Below are 15250 nucleotides of genomic sequence, written 5' to 3' on the forward strand. Positions count from 1 at the left end.
TGCTCCGCGGTTTTCCTGACAGTTATGAAAAAAGCCCGACAAACATTCCATTTAAATCAAAACCGTTGCAGGAAGAACTATTCAATCTAACATTAGAAAGCGATAGCATGATGTCATTCCCTTGGTGCATAGACTGCCGACAACTGTCAGAATAGGTATTGGGCGATCTCTCGTTGAGTGAGGAAGGGCGATTTTCTCTCCGATCTTACCGATTATCGACATTAAGAAAACACCCAGGCTCGAAATGATAAAAATTAAATTCTCACAATGCACGAAAATTGAATTACCCGTACCCGACCAATTGAGAATTTTTCAAACCCGTACCCGACCCGAACCCGAAGCCTTGGTTTTTTAATTACCCGTACCCGACCCGAACCCGTAAAATATTTTTTGACGTTACCCGAAACCCGACCCGAACCCGTCGGGTACGGGTTTCGGGTAAAAATACCCGTACCCGACCATCTCTAATGCATAACAGTCCCATGTAATTTCTCATAACTTTTTGCTTAAACTTCAAAAACTTCTTCATCCGGTGCTCTCAAAATATCGCAAAAAAGGCTTTTTGTTGTTAAATTGATTAGAAAAATATGAATTTCGGTCAGTCCCATGTTACAAATAAACGCAAAACAAGCTCAGTGCTGAAAATAACTAGCATAAAAATATGGTCACTAACATAGAAATACGAATTGAAGTACTAATAGGAAAAATAATTAACTTGTTGCCTATACAAGTATTCTGTCATAAATATATTTACCTCGGATAAATGCATTTTTGCACACACATGTTATACACACATACACGTAATACACACATACCCGTAATACACACACACACGTTACTTACACATACACACACGCTTGATACACGACACACTAAACCTACACAATCGGCAGCACCCAAACGGCTTCCTAGTCTTCCAATGGTCCCCAGTGCCGTTCACGTCCAATTTTGGGCTGTATTCCAACAGCGATATCTGAATTAGATTACCACTGGTGGGGTCCAACTCAGATCAAAGGAAAGCTGAACTGTTCGCCTTGACGGTCGACCAGGGAATGATCTTTTCTCAACACGGAATGTCCTTTTATAGCGTCACTCAGTGTGAGAAACTTGGGTGATTAGGGGAAGAACCAATCACGTGGAAGCATCTCAGCTTTCTCTCTTGGTCGCTTGCGTCGGGCGAGCCACAAATGTCCAACATTTCTGTCTAGCATGCCAACCACACTTCCCTTGAAGATGTCGAGCGAATGATGCAGCAGTTCTGGGAAATCGAGGAAGTGTCTGACGTTCCGAAGTTATCAACAGAAGAAGTGGCTTGCGGAGCGCACTTTCTATCCACGTACCAACGCGATGAGAGCGGAGGATTTATAGTGCGGTTACCATTCAACGAGAACGAAACGAAGTTCTTTAAGTGGGTCCAGTAGTACAGAATGATTTGCATTTCATCATTCTTCGCTTCGGAAAATTTAGGATTGGGTTTTCCAGGGACATTGCCTAGATGTACCGGCAAGTACTTCACGCGCCTTAAGACCGACGTTTTCTTCGTATTTTCTAAAGAGTCCATTCATCACAACCACTGCGAGCTCTAGAGCTTTGTACGGTCACATACGGAACAGCATCCGCTCCCTACTTCGCGACAAGGTGCTTGATACAGCTCGTCGAAGATGAAGGTAAATCCTTTCCTATCGCCACTCGCATCATGAAGGAAGAAACTTATATGGACGATGTGCTTTCCGGTGCAGGCTCGATATAAGAGGCCATCGAGGCTCAACGACAACTAGAACAGCTTCTAGGAAGCGGCGGATTCCCGATACGCAAGTGGTGTTCGAATTCTCCTGAATTTCTCGACCACATTACTATAGAAGATCAAGAAAAGAGGTTGCCGTTGGCTGAACGTGGAGTTAACGAGGCTATCAAGGTTCTCGGACTGCTATGAGATTCACCTTCCGATACCTTGTACATCGCAAATGATACGAAGCAGTCGCCGCATCCCCAACACCGTATCACTAAGAGCGTGATGTACTCGCAAATCGCAAAATTCTTCGACCCTCTAGGATTGATCTCTCCAGTAATTGTTTTGGCAAAACTCCTGGCTTAACGACTGTGGCAACTTTAGATCGGATGGGACGATCCGGTCGATGAAGACACAGCGCGACAGTGGAATGAACCGCAAGTCTTGATGTCTGCTAGCACACATCGCCTTTCCAAGATGCGTCACCTTTGAAGGAGCCATTGCTCACGAGCTGCATTGTTTTTCTGACGCCTCCACCGTGGCATATGGGGCTTGCATCTACCTGCGTAGCCGGTTCAGCCAAGCTGCGTCTACTTACCAGCAGGTCAAAGGTAGCTCCTTTGGAGGAACTTTCAATCCCTCGCAAGGAGTTATGTGCCGCGCGGCTATTGACCCGGTTAGTAAAAGTAATACCCGCCTTGGATATAGAACTCCGAGAGATTGTGCATTGGTGTGACAGCACAATTGTCCTGGCTTGGGTCAAGAAGCCGCTCAACCAACTCCAGTTGTATGTCCGAAATCGAATCGCCATAATCCAATTACACACTAGTGGATACCGCTGGAAATACGTTCGATCGCAGCAGAACCCAGCCGACACCGTTTCTCGTGGTCAACTACCAGAGTTCAGAGACAACAACCTTTGGTGGAACGGCCCCGAGTTTCTCCAGCGAGTGGAATACGACACCGATGTACCCGAAGAAAATCCCGAACTGAAAGAACCAGTCGTCATTGCAGCTGTGAATGTTGTACCATTTCCGTTTTTCTCCAGGTACAGTAGCTTCCGTAAGATCCAACGTGTTATGAACTATGTCCTGCGATTCATTGCTAACTGTCGAATCAAGGTCCCGACCTCACGAGAGAAAAATCCTCATCAAACACTTTCTGAACTACGCTCGGCTACCGAAGGTATCATACGCGTGGCTTACTTCGTGTGTGGTCGATTGGATCGCTCCCATCTACCGTTTGAAAGCCACCATCCCATCATCTAACCGGACAAGGACCCGGTAGTACGCCTTCTAATCTGGCGAATGCACATCGAACAGCTTCACGTCGGGCAGTCTGGATTGATGAACGCCATGAGACAACGCTACTGGCTTTTGAACGCTCGATCAACAATTCGGCAGATTACACGCAAGTGTATCAGATGCTTCCGGATTAAAACAACTCAACTGATGGAGAACTTGCCAGTATCAAGAGTGGTGCCGTCGCCCCCATGTGCAATCACTGGTGTCGACTATGCTGGCCCGTTTTTGATAAAACAAGGTGGACGCCGACCGATCCTGGTCAAAGCTTACGTGTCTGTCTTCGTGTGCATGACATCCAAGGCCGTGCATTTGAGGGTGATTTCCGACTTAAGCAAGGATGCCTTCTTGGCGTCGTTACTGCCGTCGTTACTGCCGACAACACACGCGGTATCGGTATTCATTCCAACAGAAACCGAACAACCAATCAGCGAAAACCATCAAACCCCACCCCCAGCGCGACGCTATAAAAGCAGCAGTCGCATCGTGCAGTTTTCAGTTTTGTTTTAACCAGTAGGCAAGCATCACCAGTAGGAAGAAGCTGTTCAACTCTGCTATAGTTTTTCGTCCTCGGCAAAGAGCAAAGTCAAACCCCAGTTCTTTTCAGAGCTTCCAAGAGTTGATTGATTGACGCTTGCTCCCTTTGCTCGTTTCACCGAATACAGTCCACTTTGCTTTAGCAAGAGTTCTCCCCAGACCGAACAACGATCAAAAACGGCACTGACCCATCTTGCCCCGTGACTCATCTTGCCCCACCTTAACCTAATGGATAACCATAACCAATACGTTGTTGGATAGATAAAATGCTGGGCAATTTATAATACGCTAGTTATCACTATTATTTCATTGCTAAGCGGTAAAAATTGATTTTCAAAGACATTTCCGCGAGTAATGAACCAATCACATGCGTGCATTTCTGGCACAGACGACATGAATTGACATCAACCGTTCCCTGTGATCAACGTTCTCTGTATCAACTTATGTTTGCTTCCATAAACTTAGACTAATTTGATGTTTCGCAGGTAAAGGGTTTTTGGAAAATCCTTTTCTTGAACAACATCTAAACCTGCTGTTAGAGCGTTACAAAAACTGATGTCTTGAAAGAAAACATGCTGGTAGAAGCAACAGTACTGCACAGTATATGAGGAGCAGAGCGCCGCTAGTCTCTCGTCGTTTATCATTGCAGCGATACACGACTTCTATTGCGTGCAATCAAGGAAAAACTGCAATGATGCTGGAGCTTATTACGGATGTCACCTCACGGTGAGAACGAAATGAAAAAATCCCACGGTGAAAAAAGACGCGTGCAAATCAAATGGGAATCGCTTTCACCGTGCCTATTACGGTTGTCAATTCACCGTGAAGTGACTCACGCAATAAGCCCCGCTGCTGATGATGATGAAATGATTATTTCATGAATATGGTTTCCATAAAAACCATAAATTACTTAACAAGAATCGAACATGTCTGGAACGGTTATAAGTTATGTTTGCTTCATTGTAGGACAACCATACTTGAAACGGCAGTAATATCGAAAGAGTAAATTCCTAAAGACACAAGTAATAGAAGAGTAAGAGCCAGCGTATACTTGTGAATTTTTTTGTTCATTTACCAAGATTTATTCAAAATCTTTTTTTTACATTTGAACATTTTTAGATGATATTTTTAATAACAAATAATATACGTATACTAGCTAACCCGGCAAACTTCGTCCCGTCCATTTTTGTGTTTAATTAGATAATTCTAAACATTCCAAATTAATTATTCCTTGTGATTCGTTTATAGTTTGCAAATGCACGATGAATCGGTCATAGGACATGATCATAGTGAAAAGTCAAGTCATTTGAAATGATTGATTTTATCGGAATGACAACATCCTCGCTTCTTGGTTGCTGTGCCATCACCTCGATTCTGGAGATATCCATATTGGGTGGTATTCAGTCATTTTCGGCTGTTTCCTAAGAGTTGCCATCCTTCAACTCAAAATGGTGTCTGATGTCTATTTTTGGCTCCTTCCATCATTCCGGTTCCGAAAATACTCATTGGGTGGTATTTGGTCACTTTAGGACGTTTTCCAGAAACCGAAAGTCGCGATCTAGGATTTTAAAATGGCATGTGAAATCAATTTCTGGTCCCTGGGCGTTCGTCTGATTCCGGAAATATCCATATTGGATGGTTGTTGGTCATTTTCAGCTATTTTCCAGAAACCGGAAGTCGCCACCTTAGAATTCAAAATGGTGTCTGTGACCGATTTTTAGCTTCTGTGCATCATATTGGTTCCGAAGATACTCATATTGGGTGAAAATCGGCCATTTTTGGCTGTTTTTCAGAAACCTGCAGTCGACATCTTGGATTTTTAGACATTTTTGCCTTCTTGGCATTTGTAAACATTTTCTGGCCTCTGGGCGTCATTTTGGTTCCGGGAACACCCGTATTAGAAACCGGAAGTTTCCATTTTAAATTTAAAAATGGCGTCTGGAAGCGATTTTTGGCTCCTGTGCATCGACCCGATCATTTTAGGCTGTTTTCCGTTGAAATATCTGTTTAATTTGTATGGGATACCTCCGATACCTCCCTTCCCTTCCAGAGTACGGAGGAGTGACAAACCACCAAAGAAATTTGTGTTTGATTTGTATAAGAGTTCTCACACCCGGGGCTTGGTGGTTGAGTTCCAATCTTGGGTTCTTATAGCTTTACAGAACCCTTCAAGATAGAGCCACAAAGTTGTTTCAACTTTGACAACCCAAGGTCGTGTGCTTCCGGGTGGCGGATGGGAGCTAAGGGAGATCATGAGAATCAGATACCTATGTTGTAGCCTTCCTACTCTGATCTCGGCAGTCTCTTATGTGGGGTGGATTCATGACAGTATTGATTGTTAATAGTTTTGGTGAATTCTCTTCACACGTGGACCAGACCACATTGTGCAAGCTCTGTTCTCATCTAGAAAGTGTTAATTACATACTTCTTAATTCTGTGCAGTAGCCTAATTCTGTGTAGTAGCCGTAGTAGTAGAAACAAGAGTCTGTGTTGTAAGGCGAGGAGAACAAAGAGAAAAACAGTAAACCCGGCAACCATCTGCTAATGTTTTATTTTATTTGAACAATTCTGGTAATCAGATTTAACTTCGCATGACTAAAGTACGCACTGTAAGGTGTCATGAACTTTGTGAGAATAAATAAATTTTGAGGTTTGTACTCGCAACGTTTGAGTTCCAATGCCTCACTCACAACATTGAGCACAACTTAAAGACATTTCGTTGAACTACAATTGTGTGTGATTCGAAAAATGCAATCTAAGTACAACACATATTTTGTACGAAATATTAAGTTCCTGATTTGTTACTTTGCAGCCTCAATTCAACGGTTTTACAAGAGTTTTTGATCTCACTCTTGGCGCATCACGTTTTGGTCTAGTATTTATGTGTCAGTTCTATTCTTTCTTTCGTACAGGTGTTTATGCGGGTTTGTGGTGCGGGGGTGGGACCAATCGACTTCCGATGGGTTTGGGATTGTTTTTAGGGCCCGCATGAAACGGGGAGACTTTGGTTCTGGCTTTCTGCTATCAGGTTCAGTTTTTTTCCACAAATCGGCGCCCTACTCTGATGTATTTGTGAATGTTTATGTGTTTCTTTTTATGTGTTTATGTATGTATGTATGAATTTTTTTAAATATTTTTTATTATTATTAAACAATATTTTTTTTAATTTTCTGTTTTTTTTTCATTTTTTTTAAATATTTTTTTAATTTTTTTTTCTTTCTTTTTTTTAAATATTTTTATTTATTTTTTTTCAAACGCTTAAACATTTTCCCAATCTTTCCCCAATCCCTTCCAATGGCATTCATACAGTCCCGCAAGTGCCAGTCAGCCATTATCCTCCCTTGAATATCGGGGTTGGACAGACTTGGCTCCAACTGCCCCACCATCTACCGCAAAATAAAAATGAAATGAAATGAAAAGAAATGAAATGATTTGTATAAGAGCTTTCACATCCAGGAGTGGGAGGGGTGTCGAATCACCATGAAATCATGTTTTGCACCCAAAAACCTCCACATGCAAATTTGGTTGTTTTTTATTTTATAAGTTATTGAGTTGAGCAGAAATTTGAGTTTCATTTGTATGAGCCCTCTCTTCCAGAAGAGTGGGGTCGAATAGGGTGTCCCAAAAAAATTGATGTTGAAAAAGTTAAGGTGCTCAGCCCTAAATTGAAAGATAAGATTATTTATAGCATTTCCGTAGAATATTTCACTTTTAAAAAAAAAATGTTTTCAGGTTGCCCAAACGTGATTTATAAAAAAATAACTTTTTTTAAGCTACGAACCCACTCTGTTGCACTTTTTTCAATTCTGTTCGATTCCTAAATTTTTCCACGCTTTAAGCGTGGTACGCAGTTGAAAAGAAAAAAGGTTCACGAAATTTTGCCCTTTTTACCAAACGGAATTTTGACAGCTGAGAATGCTTCACAGTAACGATATCTGACGCCAGTGAACGCATGATTTTTGATTTTTTTCTAGAACACTTGAACGCACTTGTTTACCGCGATCTGGTGTGAGAGCAGGGATGCCAGGTAATTTTTTCAAAAGTCTGGTCCGCGAAAAAATGTCTTCCTACCCGAAGTCCGGAGGCTGAAAAAACTTTCCGGCAAATCGAAAACTGCACTAACTAATGCACTAATGCAAAATTCGGGTCGTTCACATATTTTTCAATGTCTTCACATGTTTTCTCCAATGTCTTCACGTTGTCGTCACAAAAATGGATGTCTTCATCGCACACTCAAAATATTTTTCACGTTATTGTTACGTGAAAGTTCCTATACTTGTTCATGTCCTGTCATTTTGCATGATTTATGTGACAAACATAACACCTACGTGAAAATCTCATGCATCACTCATGGTTAATCACGTACCATCTACGTGAACTTGACAACGCCAAACAAGATGTATCGCGTGAATTCTCTGTGCGAAAAGAACCAGAAATCATAATGGCGAAGCTGTTGTTTGATTCTGAACATAAAACTGAATTTCTGTGTGGCTTGCAAATAAGTGAATTTTCGAAAAATCCTAATAAACTCGAGACTTGAGCTTACAGGTTTCACACAGCTTTAGTTCAAAGGTGGAAGACTTACCTGAAAAACAGCTGCAGCGGGCAATATTAATCCCCGGGAATGTCGTAATATTTATCAGTTTTTATGTTGTTTTATTCATTTACGAATTGATGAACTTGCATACCTGTATGATATCTGATAGCAATCACGTTTTACGAAATGTACAATTTTCATTTATTTCTCTAATTTTTATGAGCTAGGAAACGAGTTTTAGAAATTATCAAAATATGTTGCGTAATAAATCACTCAGGTATGCAAATTCGTCGTTTACCAGAAGATGAATTCTACGTGAAACTCACATGCATCTACTGAATAGTTAAGTTTCAAAGGATAATTCATCTCACCAGGCCATGATGAACTCAAATGACAATCACGTAGAATCTACTAGAAAACGATAGTGGAAAATATTCACGTAACTTTTCCGGTAACTATAACGTGAAAAATATTTTGAATGTAGGCTAAATGTCTTTCTATCTGGCATCGCTGGGCTTGAGACGACCAACCAACTGCCTGACTCTTTCAGTACCTGAATAATGTCAGTGCTCATTATTCCGTGCAAGAACAAGTGACATTTTGCTTCACAGTAGCATTGGCCGATACCGTATTAATACTTTCGGTATCGATACCGCGGGCGCGAATATCGGAATTTTTTCTATCGATGCAACTGACGTTGATATTAGGCTGGATCGATAATTTCATCCCGATATTTTTCCGATACTGAAGGGAAATTGTAAAATCGGTGAATTTACGGATACGACCAATTGCCTGAATGTCTAAGGGGCCATCCACATTCCACGTGGACAGATTTTGACAGATTTCGCCCCCCCCCCCCCCTTCCTCCCCCTCCGTGGACAACTGCTCATATAAATTCCAAAAAAATTGTATGGACCGTGGACATTACACATACCCTCCCAAAGCCGTCCACGTGGAAGGTGAATGGCCCCTAAACAAACAGCGCGGAAATTTGACCCTTTTTGCAAAAGACACCAACAGATTGCATAAATCCGCGCACTTTTAAGATGGTTTTCGTGTCTCTTGCGAGAAAATTGTTTCGCAATTGACAATACTGTCTATGCAGAGCAAAATCGGAATCGCCGCGTCACTCACCTGACAAGCATTTTGTGGTGAATGGCTTAGTATTCCAATAATTATACAGCAGTCTTCCTATGCGAGAGTTTTGTCTCAAACTTTTATGAAAACGCGTAAAAAATGACTAAATTGAGTTGAAAATATAACTTAGAAAACCATTCTAAAATGTTTTAGCTATGTTTGAATATGAGAGTGATCAGTTTGAAGACCAAAATGCAACATTTCCACCAGAAATTGTGATTTGATTGTATAACGGAGAACTCTTAACATAAAACGGAAGCTTGACTTAAATTAGGTCGATGTCTTGTACCATTTTGGAGCACTACACAATGTTTATTGCTCCCTATTTAAAATATTCCTAACATTGTTGAACTACATCTTTTTTCTTCATTAAGTCATCTCCTCAACACTGCAAGGACTCGTGGTATTTGTTTTGTATAAAGGCAGACAATAAAGAATCAAACGCCAGAACTTTTGTGCTGCCCGAAATTCCAAATCAGGCCGCAGACACGATTATGCTATTGCATTGATTTGTATGTAACATATAATTCCCACCGTGGTCCTATTAGGTCTATTGACCGCAGGGATACCAAATGTGCAGATTTGTCTGAAAAACGCAGATTTTTGTTTGGCAAATAATTGCAGTTTTTCCATAGTTTCTGTAGATTTTTGTCAGAGTCTCTTTATACTTGCGCAGACATTTTCAAAATCTTTGCAGATTTCTGCAGACTTTTGCCTACGCAAACGCTTTTTTTTCAAATTACGGCCAGATTTCTTCCAAATTTCAAGCAGATTTTGTCAGTTTTTCGAGCAGTTGTAAACTTTTTTAAAAAACATCTGCCATCTCTGACTGACCGTAATGAAGATCAAAAAAGTTGCCGCTTTTCATAGACAGTAGCAGGTGGAATATCGATACAGCTGATATCGATGCTCCGCGTGCGGTATCTACCTGGTATCGAAACGACCAGTGAAAAATCATCGATGCTCGAGTATCGATACTTTTGCAGATTTTGGCCAATGCTACTTCACAGCAGTGTTCACAGCAAGTGATTTTTGTTTTCCCTTTCGGTTTATGATTTTTTTTAGCTGCGTACCAGCTACCAGAAGAAATTTCATTGCCTGATTCAGTGCCTGAATTTTACATGGGATTGAGATAGAAAAATGAATTCCCTTTTGAACTGCATTCTGCGCTAAAGCGTGGTACGCAGTTGAAAAGAAAAGAGGTTCACGAAATTTTGCCCTTTTTACCAAACGGAATTTTGACAGCTGAGAATGCTTCACAGTAACGATATCTGACGTGAGTGAGCGCATGATTTTTCCTTTTCTCTAGAACACTCGAACACACTTGTTTACCGCGATCTGGTGTGAGAGCAGGGATGCCAGATAATTTTTTCAAAAGTCTGGTCCGCGAAAAAAAGTCTTCCTACCCGAAGCCCGAAGGCTGAAAAAACTTTCCGGCAAATCGAAAACTGTCGAGCAAAAAAATACAGATCACCACTAATGCACTAATGCAAAATTCGGGTCGTTCACATATTTTTCAATGTCTTCACATGTTTTCTCCAATGTCTTCACGTTTTCGTCACAAAAATGGATGTCTTCATCGTACACTCAAAATATTTTCACGTGATTGTTACGTGAATGTTCCTATACTTGTTCATCTCCTGTCATTTTGCATGATTTATGTGACAAACATAACATCTACGTGAAAATCTCATGCATACCATGGTTAATCACGTACCATCTACGTGAACTTGACAACGTCAAACAGGATGTATCACGTGAATTCTCAGTGCGAAAATAACCAGAAATTAAAATGGCGAAGCTGTTGTCTGACTCTGAACATAAAACAGAATTTCTGGATGGCTTGCAAATAAGTGAATTTTCGAAAAATCCTAATAAACTCAAGACTTGAGCTTAAAGGTTTCACACAGCTTCAGTTCAATGATGGAAGAGTTACCTGAACGAAAACAGCTGCAGCGGATAATAACAATCCCCGGGAATGTCGTAATATTTATCAGTTTTTTGTTGTTTTATTCATTCACGAATTTGCATACCTGAGTGATATCTGATAGCAATTACGTTTTACGAAATGTACAATTTTCATTTATTTCTCTAGTTTTTATGAGCTAGGAAACGGGTTTTAGAAATTATCAAAATATGTTGCGTAATACCGTACAGTACCCATTCGCCGTGAGGGTGCCATTCACCGCTCACTTTTTACTTAAATGTTATTTTTTTCCATAGCAAAACACATTTAATGAAAAAAAATTTCAACGACACTTCAGCAAAGCATAGTTAAACTTGCGTAAAAAACTTTTCATTGTAAAACCATTTCATCACAATAAGAATAAATATTTTATTTTCCGTGTCTCTCTTAAACGCCATTTTTTCACGTTGCTGCATGTACTCGCCAAAATAGTCATCTGTGGTTTTAAGCCAATGAACCGAGAATTTGTATTATTTTTCCCGAAAAATCTATTCAGAGCTGCCTTTTCAGGTAAGTGCTTCCGGAAAAAGATGAAAAGGATTATAAAACATGCGTACTTATACATGTTTTATGAAAGTTTGAATGAGCGGCAAATGGATCCTTCACGCTACGCCCATACCCATTCACCGTTTATGTTTTTTAATTCCGATTATTTTTTTGTTGTTCGTAATTGATTTATTAAATTCTTCCACACAGCATGTCATCTAACAGAAAACTAAGTAAATGCAAGCAGCAGGACATAGAACAAGCTTTGGAAATGGTTCGTCGTGGAGTTTCCGTCCGGTATGCTGCTAAAGTTTACGGAATTCCACAATCAACTTTGAGAGACAAGATTAACTATAAGTATCCGGGAAATTCGTCGCCTGGAAAGTCACCAATTCTTAGTCAGGAAGAGGAAACTAAAATAGAAAAGTGGGCCATCTCTGTTGCTCGTGCAGGATTTCCTGTTTGGTCACTTTCGTACTTTTTCATTCATAGCAAGTTCGGATAGTTCTATTTGGAAGGACTAAGCAGTTGGCTAGTCCAAACGATAATGAATCTATTTTCCTTACCAAATAACTTACTACCTAGTCTTACATGCTAGACCCAAGCTCAAGCCACCATCATGTTGTTTACAAAATAACTAACAGTCAACAATGTGTTGACCAAATGTTTGGAATGGGCAACGCAGCGTATGCAAAGCAATTGCCCATGCGGAATGCGGAAAGCAGTGGAAACAAAATATAAAAAGGGTGTCACTGTGGCCTTGCAATTTATGACCTAGTGATGAATGACAATTTAGAAATACTTTTTGGGTACGCGCAATGTCCGTGGTTCTAGGAAGGATAGGATTGTATGCGTGGTGGGAGATATGTTAATAAGAAGGATAATGATAAACGGATGAAATGCTTACACCTGTAACTAAAAACCAACTCCGTGTAAGTGTCGCCCAGTATCTAAAAAGGTCTAAAAAGTAACACCGTTCAAAAATGGTGTACCCGGAAAAAAGTGGATGATATTATTTTTGAAACGGCATCCGAGTATTAAGATCTGCAAACCAAGTACGATGGCCCGGTACAGAGTTACAGTGAAAGAGGAAGATGTCAGAGATTGGTTCGAAAAAATTGAAAGTTATTTGGATTCAGAAGGTTTGAAACATTTATTGGAATGCCGTGACAGAATTTTCAACCTTGACGAAACTTCCTTTGAGTTAGTTGTTAGAAAAAGGAAATGCCTGGGACCTAAGTATATATATTCAGTGTTCGGAAACAATGAAAAAGAGAGCTACACAGCTCTTTTTACGACTAGTGCTGCCGGAACGTTGATTCCACCGTTGATACTCTTGCCATACAAATGCCGAATTCCATTTCACATCATCCGTAGTGTTCCACCCGGCTGGGGAATCGGAAGAACAGAATCGGGCTGGATGACCAGTAACGCTTTTTCCGACTTTCTTAGGAACATTTTTAAGCCGTGGCTTGTTAAAAACAACGTAGAACTTCCCATTCTTCTTTTCGTGGACGGACATAAGAGTCATACCACCCTTCAAGTAGCCGACTTTTGCAAACAGGCTGGTATAATTCTTGTATGTCTGTACCCTAACTCCACCCATATTACCCAACCGCTTGACGTAGGACGCCCTTAAAAAAACAATGGGAAGAGCAGCTCTTGCGATTTCGATCGAAAAATGGAATGAGACCTATTTCCAAATCTGAAATCTGCCCTCTTATCGCTTCGACTTTGAAAAGTTTTGAAAATATAGTCAATGTTATCCAAAGTAGCTTCCGAGGCTCCGGCATTTATCCGTGGAATCCTAATGCAATCAAATTTTCATCGCTCCCGTCTGCTGTTTTTACGCAACCTGACAGTGTCAAGGAAACGGTGACGACCGATAACGAACATCCGTTTATAGAACACAACTTCCTGGAAAATTTTGAAACATTCCTTACTGCAAAGCAGAAAGCAGAGTTTGAACGACAAGTAAAATCGGACTCCTGGCATGTACCACTAGAAGATAAAAATCTGTATCAGGTATGGCGGAACATACGGGCAAAGTTACATCCAGACCAACAGGACGAACGAAGCAGCTACAGCGAGGATTTTCTAGGATTCGACGGTGAAGATAAAAATACAACTGTTTTGGAAGGCGCTGACATACCTACTCAACTTGAAGACACCAGTTATACAAACACTTTGGCAGATAAAATAAATACTAGGGAAGATAAGGATTTAGTTATTAGTGCAAAGGATTGTTTCGACGAAGTATTCATTATGCCTGCTACTGAAAATCGCGGGTCACGAGCCAAAATGGCCACAAGTCTACCGTCAGTAGCTACTAGTGAAGAGTTTATGGCCTATATGGATGCGAAAGAGAAAAAAAAGCAAGCTGCGGAGGAACTAAAGGCGAAAAAACGCATAGAGAGACAAAAACGAAAGCTCGATAAAGAGTCACTTAAAAAGCTAAACGCATACAAACACTAAAGCGCAAAACACCAAATAAAGAAGCTCAATTTAAAAAGAAAACCACTGTACAATCAAGTCGTGATAATAATCTGTAAGTACTGAAAATTTAATAAACAAGTTTCCTCTAAAATTGAATTTAACCTGACAAATACTTATGAAACTCAAAGTGAGCGTTGAATGGCTCACGCATGAGCGGTGAATGGGTACCTTCTGATTGTGATGAGCGGTAAATGGCGCCCAAGAGTTGGCATATTTTTTGTCCATTATTAAAGTTTTTTGAGAAATTTAACTGTCTCATATATTTTTCATGGAAGAAGTATTAGCTAACATATCTGATGGCTAAAATTCCGTGAGAAAATAGATGATTTTTTTTATGATAATACAAAGTATGACTTTTTCTTAAGTGCACGGTGGATGGTAACTGTACGGTACATTTATCAGCTATATTATTGTTTTTGTATTTTAAATATGCTCGATTAGAAAAACTTTAATTTTTCTTTTTTCGTTCCCAATCCACATGCCCCCCGTTCGTTTAGATATTTGACGTTTGTTGTTTTTTTTTTTAACTGGGAATCCTCCCAGTTAGCGAGCGCCCAGTTAAAGCGTGCCCAGTTAGCGAATAGCTACTGTAATTATTTATTGTTTATTTCTCCAGCCTCATCTAACTTCACAGTCTTAATGAGGGGTGATGGGGAAAAGCCTTTGTGTATAAACGAGTTATGTTTGAATCTGGAGTTTCCAGATTTACACCAAACGCGTAAAAACCCCATATCTTTTTCACATTTTTACATAAAATTACTGTAACAGAATTACATAACACAATTACAATCAAATACATAAACAGTTTTGTTGTGTGAATAAAATTGTGCTCCTAACCTTTGGGTTGCTGTCTGGAACCTACGTAGTTAGGCGGTTTTCTCGGTTATGTTGCAGTGTGTACCGGAACAAAAGAACAGGAAGCAAATGCTTTCACGAGATAAAGTAGTAGACAGAAACCCACCTATTTCTGACAATAGACTCCAACTGGCGACGTTTCAGTTTGTTTTTGAACACCTGTACTGATAAAGTGTAATCGAATAGCTCGTGGACTTGAATTGTCG

General features: G+C 40.3%; 1 protein-coding gene and 1 pseudogene across 4 annotated transcripts in view; both read left to right on the forward strand.

Moving 5' to 3' along the window:
• The window catches only part of LOC129726956 (cAMP-dependent protein kinase catalytic subunit 1), a 187990-nt gene that overhangs the window by 8898 nt on the left and 163842 nt on the right, over nucleotides 1–15250 (forward strand). The window lies entirely within an intron of this gene.
• On the forward strand, nucleotides 11905–13628 carry LOC129728630 (uncharacterized; annotated as a pseudogene).

Source organism: Wyeomyia smithii, chromosome 3, assembly GCF_029784165.1.
Source record: "Wyeomyia smithii strain HCP4-BCI-WySm-NY-G18 chromosome 3, ASM2978416v1, whole genome shotgun sequence".
NCBI classification, from domain to species: domain Eukaryota; kingdom Metazoa; phylum Arthropoda; class Insecta; order Diptera; family Culicidae; genus Wyeomyia; species Wyeomyia smithii.